Source organism: Tachyglossus aculeatus, chromosome 22, assembly GCF_015852505.1.
Source record: "Tachyglossus aculeatus isolate mTacAcu1 chromosome 22, mTacAcu1.pri, whole genome shotgun sequence".
NCBI lineage: Eukaryota > Metazoa > Chordata > Mammalia > Monotremata > Tachyglossidae > Tachyglossus > Tachyglossus aculeatus.
The window spans coordinates 39,843,533-39,855,567 of NC_052087.1; the positions used below are offsets into that span (position 1 = coordinate 39,843,533).

General features: G+C 45.4%; 1 protein-coding gene and 1 non-coding gene across 2 annotated transcripts in view; one reads left to right on the forward strand and one right to left on the reverse strand.

Moving 5' to 3' along the window:
- IRAG1 (inositol 1,4,5-triphosphate receptor associated 1) overlaps positions 1–12,035 on the forward strand; it is a 148,021-nt gene that overhangs the window by 20,393 nt on the left and 115,593 nt on the right. The window lies entirely within an intron of this gene.
- Positions 8,864–9,001, reverse strand: LOC119944297. The gene has a single exon (XR_005455790.1). It is a non-coding gene; the product is annotated as a small nucleolar RNA SNORA7 (small nucleolar RNA).

The following is a 12,035-nucleotide window of genomic DNA, read 5'->3' on the forward strand; positions in this document are numbered from 1 at the left end:
ACTTTTAGACTGTGAGCCCACTGTTGGGTAGGGACTGTCTCTATATGTTGCCAATTTGTACTTCCCAAGCGCTTAGTACAGTGCTCTGCACATAGTAAGCGCTCAATAAATACGATTGATGATGAGTAAGCACTCAGTAAATACCACTGATTGACTGACTGATTGGGAAGGGGCAATAGAGTTGGTAGCTCTGATTCCTGCCATCCAGGAGCTTACAGTCTAGTGGACAGGCGTGTGAAATCAGAGACACAGTTCTTCCAACAATAATAACAATGGCATTTGTTAAGTGCTTACTATGTGCAAAGCACTGTTCTAAGCGCTGGGGAGGATACAAGGTGATCAGGGTGTCCCTCGTGGGGCTTACAGTCTTAATCCCCATTTTACAGATGAGGGGACTGAAGCACAGAGAAGTGAAGTGACATGCCCAAAGTCACACAGCTGACAAACGGCAGAGCCGGGATTTGAACCCATGACCTCTGACTCCCAAGCCCTTGCTCTTTCCACTGAGCCACGCTGCTTCTCAGAAACCCACCAGACCAGAAGGGGTGGCTACCAGATTTCCGGTGGAGAGGAGAGGGGCCGTAACTGACAAGGGTCTCTTTGGTAATTAATTTCTTAATTGTGGTATTCTTTAAACACTTACTATGTGCCAAGCACTGTGCTAAGAATTGGAGTTGATCCAAGGTCATCAGGTCAGACATGGTCCTTGTCCCATATAATAACAATAATAATTTTGGTATTTGTTAAGCACTTACTATGTTCCAAGCACTGTTCTAAGCGCTGGGGGAGATACAAGGTCATCAGGTTGTGCCACATGGGGATCACAGTCTTAATCCCCATTTTCCAAATGAGGGAACTGAGGCACAGAGAAGTTAATAATAATAATAATGATGGCATTTATTAAGCGCTTACTGTGTGCAAAGCACTGTTCTAAGCACTGGGGAGGTAACAAGGTGATCAGGTTGTCCCACAGGGGCTCACAGTCTTAATCATAGTCTTCTAGACTGTGAGCCCACTGTTGGGTAGGGACTGTCTCTATATGTTGCCAACTTGTACTTCCCAAGCGCTTAGTACAGTGCTCTGCACACAATAAGCACTCAATAAATACAATTGAATGAATGAATAATCCCCATTTTACAGATGAGGTAACTGAGGCACAGAGAAGTGAAGTGACTTGCCCAAAATCACACAGCTGACAATTGGCAAAGCCGGGATTTGAACCCATGACCTCTGACTCCAAAGCCCAGGCTCTTTCCACTGAGCCACGCTGCTTCCCAAAGCCACACAGCTGTTAAGTGGCGGAGCCGGGATTAGAACCCGTGACCTCTGACTCCCAAGCCCGGGCTCTTTCCACTGAGCCACACTGCTTCTCATATGGATCGCACAGTCTATGGCTGAGGAAGCAGTGTGGCCCAGTGGATAGAGCAGAGGTCTGACCGTCAGAAGGATCTGGATTTTAATTCCAGCCTCACCTCACATCGGCTGGGTAACCTCGGGCAAGTCACTTAACTTCTCTGTGCCTCAGTTACCTCAATCGACTGCCAACTCGATTTCGCCAGGGATTGTATCCAACCCAATTTGCTGTATCCACCACCCTGCTTAGAGCAGTGTCTGATACATAGTCAGTGTTTAACAACCACCACAGTTATCATTACCATAAGGAAGATTAGGTATTTAATCCCTACTTTACAGGTGAGGGAACTGAGGCCCAAGTTCACACAGCAGGCAAAGTGGCAGAGACGGGATAAGAACCCGGGTCCACTGAGTCCCAGGCCTAGTGGATAGACAGTGGGAAGTCAGAAGGACGTGGGTTCTAATCTCGGTTCCACCACTTGTCTGCTGTGTAACCTTAGGCAAGTCACTTCACTTCTCTGTGCCTCAGTTACCTCATCTGTAAACTGAGAATTACTACTGTGAGCCTCAAGTGGGATATGGACTGTGTCCAACCTGATTATCTTGTGTTCTTTCATTCATTAATTCAATTGTACTTGAATTACACAGCACCTGAATATATGTTTGTACATATTTATTACTCTATTCATTTTTCTTGTACATATTTACTATTCTATTTATTTTATTTTGTTAATATGTTTTGTTTTGTTGTCTGTCTCCCCCTTCTAAACTGTGAACCCGCTGTTGGGTAGGGACCGTCTCTATATGTTGCCAACTTGTACTTCCCAAGCGCTTAGTACAGTGCTCTGCACACAGTAAGCGCTCAATAAATACAAGTGAACGAATGAATGAATTGTACTTATTGAGCGCTTACTGTGCACAGAGCACTGTACTAAGTGCTTGGGCTTGGGAGTCCAAGGTCATGTGTTCAAATCCCAGCTCCGCCAATTGCCAGCTGTGTGACTTCGGGCAAGTCACTTAACTTCTCTGTGCCTCAGTTACCTCATCTGTAAAATGGGAATTAAGACTGTGAGCCCCCCATGGGGCAGCCTGATCACCTTGTAACCTCTCCAGCACTTAGAACAGTGCTTTGCACATAGTAAGCGCTTAATAAATGCTATCATTATTATTATTATATATTGCCAACTTGTACTTCCCAAGAGCTTAGTACAGTGCCCTGCACACAGTAAGCGCTCAATAAATACGATTGAATGAATGAATGAATTGTACTTATTGAGCACTTACTGTGCACAGAGCACTGTACTAAGTGCTTGGGCTTGGGAGTCAGAGGTCATGGGTTCAAATTCCGGCCCCGCCACTTGTCAGCTGTGTGACTTTGGACAAGTCACTTAACTTCTCTGTGCCTCAGTTACCTCATCTGTAAAATGGGGATTAAGACAGTGAGCCCCATGTGGGACAACCTGATCACCTTGTATCCTCCCCAGTGCTTAGAACAGTGCTTTGCACATAGTAAGCGCTTAAAAAAATGCAATTGCCAACAATACAACAATAAACAGTCACATTCCCAGCCCACAACGAGCTCACAGGCTAGAGTGGGGGGAGATAGACATGAACACAAATGAATAAAAATACAGATACATACAAAAGTGCTGTGGGGTAGGAGGGGAAAGAACAAAGGGAGCAAATCAGGGCAATGCAGAAGGGAGTGGGAGATGAGGAAAAGTGGGGCTTAGTTTGGGAAGGCCTCTTGGAGGAGATGGGCCTTCATTTAGGCTTTCAAGTCGGAGAGAATAATTGTCCGTCGGATTTGAGGCGGGAGGGAGCTCCAGGCCAGAAGCAGGACATGGGCTAGGGGTAGGTGGTGAGACAGAAGATGGAGTCACAGAGAGAAGGTTAACATTAGAGGAACAAAGAATTCAGGCTGGGTTGGAGAAAGAGAGAAGCAAGGTGAGGTAGGAGGGATCAAGGTGGTGAATTGCTTTAAAGCCAATGTGAGGAATTTTTGTTTGATGCAGAGGTGGATGGGCAACCACTGGAGTTTTTTGAGGAGCTGCGTGACATGTTCTGAACATTTTTATCAAAAAGTGATTCAGGCAGAAGAGTGAAGTATGGACTGGAGTGGGGAGAGGCAGGAGGCTGGGAGGTCAGCAAGGAGGCTGATGCAGAAATCCAGGTGGGATAGAATGAGTGGTTGTACTAATGTGGTAGCAGTTTGAATGGAGAGGAAAGATCAGATTTTACCTGTGCTGTGAGGGTAGGACTGACAGGATTTAGTGATAGATTGAATATGTGGGTTGAATGACAAGAATAATGCCATAGTTATTGTTTGTGAAACAGGAAGGATGACGGTGCCTATATTGATGGGAAAGTCAGGGGAAGGACCGGGATTGGATGGGAAGATAAGGAACTCTGTTTCGGACATGTTAAGTTTGAGGGAACGGGAGGACATCCAAGTAGAGGAGAGGACAGAGTCAGTGAAGCCGAGGTTGGATACCGTTTCCAAGAGAAGGGGATGGTCCCTTGTGTCAAAGGCAGCTGAGAGGTCGAGGAGGATTAGGATGGAGTAGAGGCCGTTGGATTTGGCAAGAAGGAGATCATTGGTGTTATTTGAGCGGGCGGTTTTTGTGCAGTGAAGGGGATGGAAGCCAGATCGGAGGGGGTCAAGGAGAGAATTGGAGGAGAGGAGTTTGAGACAGAGGGTGTAGACAATTCGCTCAAGGAGTTTGGGGAGGAATGGTAGGAGGGAGATGTGGTGATAACTGGAGGGAGCCCTGGGTCAAAGGAGGGTTTTTTTTAGGATAGGGGAGATATGGGCATATTTGAAAGCAGTTGGAAAGAAGCCATTGGAGAGTGAACAGTTGAACATGGCTGTTAGGGAGGGAAGAAGGGTTGGGGTGAGAGTTTTGATAAGGTGCGAAGAAATGGGATCCAATGCACAGGTGGAGGGGGTGGCTTTTGAGAGGAGGCAGGAGATCTCCTCTAGAGATACTGCTGGGAAGGATTGCTTAGTATAGTGCCTAGGATATAATAATAATAATAATAATAGCATTTGTTAAGAGCTTTACTGTGTGCCAAGCACTGTTCTAAGCACTGGGGTAGATATAGGGTAATCAGGATGTCCCTCGTGGGGCTCACAGTTTTATTCCCCATTTTACAGATGAGGTAACTGAGTCCCAGAGAAGTGAAGTGACTTGCGCAAATTCACACAGCTGTAAGTGGTAGAGCCGGGATTAGCACTCATGACCCCTGACTCCCAAACCTGGGCACTTTCCACTAAGCCATGCTGCTTCTCAAGCTGCTCAGCAAATACCATTAAAAAACGACAACAAGAAAACAGAAGAAAAAAAAACCTGAGACAAAAAATTCTATTATAGCCTTGTAAATAAGCACCCAGACCTACCAGCCCATCTTAGACACAGCCTTGGGTGTTGAAGCAAATGGCTGTTTTCAGGTCTAGTCTATCATCCCAATTGACCCCCAGTTTTCTGTTTCGGTAACTTTTCATATAATTCTGAAGTAGCCCTTCTTCTCAGATTGATTTGTGATTTCTCAACCTCTTGGGGAGATGGGAAACTCTCTAATACTGGGTTTTCTTTGCAAACCTTCTTGATGTTGCTAATATTTCATTTAAAAGAGAAAAACAAAACAAAACCAAGCCTCTTGGGGTTTCCTTGATCAGAGCAGTGAGTTTGGCTACCAGTTTGCTGGTATACTCTCAAAACTAGCTCGCTTTTATGGACTCAGGAGCGTTTTTGACCTTCCCTAAATGGTTGTTCTGCACGGTCCCTTTCCTCTTCTCTGGCCCTTCCCGGGAACCACAGGGAAATGGTTGAATCTTGTCTCCCAACATCCCAAACTCTCACCAGTATATCTCAGCGGTCTTTTCCCAGCTTGACTTTCCTCCTGACTGGATCCTCTGCATCTCCTTGGGCAGACAAGTCCTGATGAGCTCAGCTACTCTAGGGTCCAATCAATCAATCAATCAATCAATCGTATTTATTGAGCACTTACTGTGTGCAGAGCACTGTACTAAGCGCTTGGGAAGTACAAGTTGGCAACATATAGAGATGGTCCCTACCCAACAGTGGGCTCACAGTCTAGAAGGGGGAGACAGAGAACAAAACCAAACATATGAACAAAATAAAATAAATAGAATAGATATGTACAAGTAAAATAAATAAATAGAGTAATAAATACGTACAAACATATATACATATATACAAGTGCTGTGGGGAAGGGAAGGAGGTAAGGTGGGGGGGTGGAGAGGGGGAGGAGGGGGAGAGGAAGGTGGGGGCTCAGTCTGGGAAGGCCTCCTGGAGGAGGTGAGCTCTCAGTAGGGCTCTCAATCAATCAATCAGTAGTAATTATTGAGCTCTTATTAGGTACAGAGGACTGTACTAAGCGCTCAGGAGAGTATAGTATAACAGAGTTGGTAGATACGTTCCTGACCCACAAAGAACTTATGGTTTAGAGGGTGAGGACTGTGGGCCGGGAAAGTGTCTACCAACTCTGTTGCATCGTACTCTCCCAAGCGCTTAGTACAGTGCTCTGCACACAGTAAGTGCTCAATAACTACCACTGATGGATTGAAATGGAGAGTTAAGAACAGAAGCAAAGCCAGTACTGGGTTAGATCAGGATCTCAACTAGCCACCCAGTATTCCCTGTCTGAGAGGAGCAGCTGGATGATTGGAGAAACTGTGTGGTAGTTTCTTTCCTTGACCTTTCTTTGAGAAACAGCGTGGCTTAGTGGATAGAGCATGGTCCTGGCAGTCAGGGGGACCTGGGTTCTAATCCTGGTGCCACCACATGTCTGCTGGTTGACCTTGGCAAGTCACTTCACTTCTCTGCCTCAGTTACCTCTGTGAAATGGAGATAGGAGTGTGAGCCCCATGTGGGATAGAGACTATGTCCAACCTGATTAACTTCTATCTACCCCAGTGCTTAGAACAGTGTTTGACACAGAGTAGGCATTTAATAAGTACCACTATTTTTATTGACCTTCATCCTGACCTTTAAAATGGTCACATCTATAATTCCTAACTTTGCCCCTCTCCATCCCGTCCTTTAGACTGTAAGTGCCTTGAGAGCAGGGTCGTGTCTACCAACTGCAGTATACTCTCCCGAGCACTTAGTACAGTGCTCTGCACACGATAAGCCCTCAATAAATAGCAATGATAGATTAACCCTTAATTCTCCACTTGTCCATGAAGCGAGCCCATGCGCTCTTGAACTGGCTCATGTTTTCCTCCCGCACAGCTTCCTGTGGTAAAACATTCCACATAGTTCTGTTTCGTATTGTTTGGCATCTCCAACCTTGATACTTTAGTATGTGCTCCCTTGTCACGGCGTTGTGAGGGTGGGGGAACAGTCTCTCTGCGTCCATCCTGTTCATACGCTTCGCTATTTGGAAGACGTCAGTCGGTTGCGCCTGCTCAGCTTGTGTTTTTTGAAGCTTCTCCATCCTCTTCTAGTAATAGGAGTACTTGATGGTAATAATAACAACAATAACAATGTCATCATCATAATAATGGTATTTTTCAGGCGCTTACTATGTGTCAAGCACTGCTTTAAGCACTGGGGTAATCAGGTCCCACACAGAGCCCACAGCCCAAGTAGGAGGGAGAACAGATACTGAATCCTCATTTTCATTAGAGAAGTATTTTCATTAGAGAAGCAGCATGACTCAGTGGAAAGAGCCCGGGCTTTGGAGTCAGAGGTCATGGGTTCAAATCCCGGCTCTGCTAATTGTCAGCTGTGTGACTCTGGGCAAGTCACTTCACTTCTCTGGGCCTCAGTTCCCTCATCTGTAAAATGGGGATTAAGACTGTGAGCCCACCCGGTGGGACAACTTGATTACCTTGTAACCTCCCCAGCACTTAGAACAGTGCTTTGCACATAGTAAGAGCTTAATAAATGCCATTATTATTATTATTGTTGTGCAAATGAGGGAACTGAGGCAGGGCACTTAAGTGACTTGTCCAAGGTCAACAGCAGCAGGTATGTGGCGGAGTAGGGATTAGAACCCAGGTCCTCTGATTCCCAGGCCCATGCTCTTTCCAGTAGGCTATGCTGCTTCTCTTGTACATTTTCTCTTCTCTACACCCTCTCTCCCCTTGGGATATCTTTCCCAAACTTTGGAGAGACTCGTGCTGTGTTCTAGGTGCCGACATAACAAGCTGTTGTTTTTTTTAAACAGTGACAAAACTCCTCTTTTGATTGGCTATCTGACCCCTTCATGTTGACTTGATACCTGTCCATATATTTTGTTTCGTTGTCTGTCTCCCCCTTCTAGACTGTGAGCCCGTTGTTGCGTAGGGACCGTCTCTAGATGTTGCCGACTTGTACTTCCCAAGGGCTTAGTACAGTGTTATGCATACAGTAAGCGCTCAATAAATACGATTGATGATGATGATGATGAGTAAGCACTCAATAAATGCGATTGAATGAATGAATGAATGTTGATACCCAGGTTTCAGGTGGCCTTGTTTTTCTGCTGCCACACATTTGTCAATCAATAGTTTTTAGTGAGCGCTTACTATGTGCAGAACGCTGGACTAAGCCCTTGGGAGAGTACAGTATAATAGAATTAGCCGACATGTTCCCTGCCCATAATGAGCTTTTAGTCTAGAGGGGGGAGACCTATAAGTTCAAAGAACAGTCGGCAAGGACACCGAGATCCCCCTTCTTGAGTTGTGACCATGAGCTTCCAAGCCCTCCGTCATGTGGTGATGTTTGGGGTGAACTTTCTCCGAGTGATGATGATGATGATGGTATTTGTTAAGCGCTTACTATCAGCCAAGCACTGTTCTATGCGCTGGGGTAGATACAAGGTCATCAGGTTGTCCCATGTGGGGCTCACAGTTGAGGTCATCAGGTTGTCCCATGTGGGGCTCACAGTCTTAATCCCCATTTTCCAGATGAAGTCACTGAAGCACGGAGATGTTAAGCGCCTTGCCCAAAGTCACACAGCTGACAAGTGGCAGGGGCAGGATTGGAACCCACGACCTCTGAATCCCAAGCCCGTGCTCTTTCCACTAAGGCACGAGTGCCATTCCTTGCATTTTGTTCTCAGCAAAACTTATCTTTTCCCCGGCCCTTCTTTCCCTCTCCTCATTATGAGCTCTTCCTACATTTTACCACCAGGCAGAGTTTTATATTTTGGGTTCCAAGGGTTGTTCGGGGGACTATTCTCTGTGAAATGCCAGTGAAGCTTAATCCTTAATCAATCAGTGGTATTTATTGAGTGCTTAGTGTGTCCCGAGCACTGTACTAGCACTTGGGAGACTTGTCTTACGCCGTCGAGTTGTTTCCGACCCATAGCGATGTCACGGACACATCTCTCCCAGAACGTCCCGCTCTCCATCTGCAATCGTTCCGGTAGTGGATCCATAGAGTTTTCTTGGTAAAAATCCAGAAGCGGTTTACCATTGCCGCCTTCAGCGCGGTAAACTCGAATCTCCGCCCTCGACCCATCCCGTGCCTCTGCTGCCCAGCATGGGTGAGTTTTGACTTGTAGCAGATGGCCTTCCACTCGCTAGCCACTGGCCAAGCTAGGAATGGAATAGATAGGCCTCTGCTTGACTCTCCCTCCCGTAGCCGAGACTGGTATTGTACTTGAAACTCTCCAGATGCAACCCTGAGAGGAGACTAAGCGCTTTGGAGAGTACAATCCAACAGAATTAGCAGACGTGTTCCCTGCCCAGGAACATGATCTTATTAAGGAGCACAGAGATTATCACCCTAGTGTTACCGAGAAGCCTAATGGAAAGAATATGGGCCTAGGAGCCAGGGGGCTTGGGTTCCCATTCCAGTTCTTCCACTTGTCCGCTGCTCTGTGACCTTGGACAAGTCCCTTAATTTCTCTGGCCCTCATTTCCTCATCTCTAAAGTGGGGATTAAATATCCATTCCCCCCTGACCCCAATCAATCAATCAATTGTATTTATTGAGCACTTGCTGTGTGCAGAGCACTGGACTAAGCGCTTGGGAAGTACAAGTTGGCAACATATAGAGACAGTCCCTACCCAACAGTGGGCTCACAGTCTAGAAGGGGGAGACAGAGAACAAAACCAAACGTACTAACAAAATAAAATAAATAGAATAGATATGTACAAGTAAAATAAATAAATAAATAAATAGAGTAATAAATATGTACAAACATATATGCATATATACAGGTGCTGTGGGGAAGGGAAGGAGGTAAGATGAGGGGGATGGAGAGGGGGACGAGGGGGAGAGGAAGGAAGGGGCTCAGTCTGGGAAGGCCTCCTGATCTCCTTGTAACCTTCCCAGCGCTTAGAACAGTGCTTTGCACATTGTAAGCACTTAATAAATGCCATTATTATTATTATTGTTATTATGTTGACCTTGGTGACTGTCATCCCCTTGCTAGACTGTAAGCTGCTTGTGGACAGGTACCGTGTCGACCAACTCTGTTTTACTGTACTCGCCCAAGTGCTTAGCACACAGAAGACTCTCAATAAATGTTATTTGTTGGTAGGTCTGAAATCCCTGAAAGGCATTCGTAGCAGAGTTGAGAATCATTCTCTACTTTCGCCATGATTCTCCTCCTCCTTTTTCTCATCTCCGTGGTGCTGGAGAACTAATAATAATAATAATAATAATAATAAAGGTATTTGTTAAGCACTTACTATATGCCAAGCACTGTTCTAAGAACTGGGGTAGATACAAGATAATCAGGTGGTCCCACGTGGGGCTCACAGTCTTAATCCCCATTTTATAGGTGAGGTAACTGAGGCACAGAGAAGTTAAAATGGCTTTCCCAAGGTCACACAGTGGACAAGAGGCAGAGGTGGGATTAGAACACATGTCCTCTGACTCTCAAGCCTGTTCTCTTTCCTCTAAGCCACACTGCTTTTCTTAACAGTCAAACAAATCTTGGCCCAACTGTGGGGAGTCCAGGATGAATGTAATCTATTCGGGTTCTGGGCAAAGGAATCAATCAATCAATCAATCGTATTTATTGAGCACTTACTGTGCTCAGAGCACTGTACTAAGTGCTTCGGAAGTACAAGTTGGCAACATAAATAAGGAAGTAAACTCAAGAGAAATTCTCAAGTTGGGAAAGTCTCCTCCCATCAGACTGGATGCACCCTCTTTTCTGTCACGTTTCTAGCTCAAGTTTAAAAGAGAATCAATCAATTAATCAGTGGCATTTATTGAGCACTTACTGAGTGCAGAACTCTGTACTAAGTTCTCTGGAGAGTACAATGTAACTGAGTTGGTAGACACGGTCCCTGCCCACACGGACCTTACAGTTTAGAGGGGGAGACAGACATTAATGTAAATAAATGTATTACAAATATAATAATAATCATAATAATGACATTTGTTAAGTACTTACTATGTGCAAAGCACTGGACATAAGTGCCATGGGGCTGAAGGTGGGGCGAACAAAGGTGCAAATTCAAGCACAAGGGCATGCAGACTTGTCTGCTGTGTGACCTTGGGCAAGTCGCTTCACTTCTCTGTGCCTCAGCTCCCTCATCTGTAAAATGGGCATTAAGATTGTGAGCTCCCCGTGGGACAAGGACTGTTTCCTCCCTCATCTGTAAAATGGGGATTAAGATTGTGAGCTCGCCGTGGGACAAGGACTGTTTCCGACCCGATTTGTTTGTATCCACCCCAGCTCTTAGTACAGTGCCTGGCACATAGTAAGCGCTTAACTAATACCGCAATAATAATAATAATGAAAAGCCAAAGGATTCCTAATAAATTTTGTCCAAAGGTACATCTGGCTAAGGTCAGATCATCCCAATTAAAGGAGCAACTTGCTTGCCATCTGATCTTTGGGCTCCCCCCATCCTCGCCCAACATCTTTATTGTAGTCAGCTGGTCTGACGATTTCCTCAGTTGCTAAGTGTAGTAGGATCTGACTCAGGCCGTTAATATCATCAACTGGTGCTGAATTTTTTCCCAGTTCTGTTGAAAAGGAAGGGCTACCTCTCTAAGCTTGTTTCATCAATCAATCAATCGTATTTATTGAGCGCTTACTGTGTGCAGAGCACTGTACTAAGCGCTTGGGAAGTACAAGTTGGCAACATATAGAGACAGTCCCTACCCGTGACCACCACAGTCCTCTCAGAACAAATTAGGAGAACATGCCAGAAAGAGAGTTTCTGCGACTTCTCTCATTTTGGTTGCGAAGGCTTGGTGGTGGTAATGATCTGGGTTCAGGTTTTTTTTCTTTATCAGACGTCGTGCTCCACTTTTTATGGTATTTGTTAAGCCCTTACTACATGCCAGGCACTGAAATAAGCGCCATACTAAGTACTGGGATAGATACAATAATAATAATAATGATGGTATTTAAGTGCTTACTATGTGCAAAGCACTGTTCTAAGTGCTGGGGGGGAATACAAGCGCTTAGTACAGTGCTCTGCACACAGTAAGTGCTCAATAAATGTGATTGATTGATTGATGCAAGGTGATTAGGTTGTCCCATGTGGGGCTCACAATCTTTATCCCCGTTTTACAGATGAGGTAACTGAGGCACAGAGAAGTTAAGTGACTTGCCCAAAGTCACACAGCCAACAATAATAATAATGATGGTATTTGTTAAGCGCTTACTATGTGCAAAGCACTGTTCTAAGCGCTGGGGGATACAAGGTGATCAGGTTGTCCCATATAGGGCTCACAGTCTTAATCCCCATTTTACAGA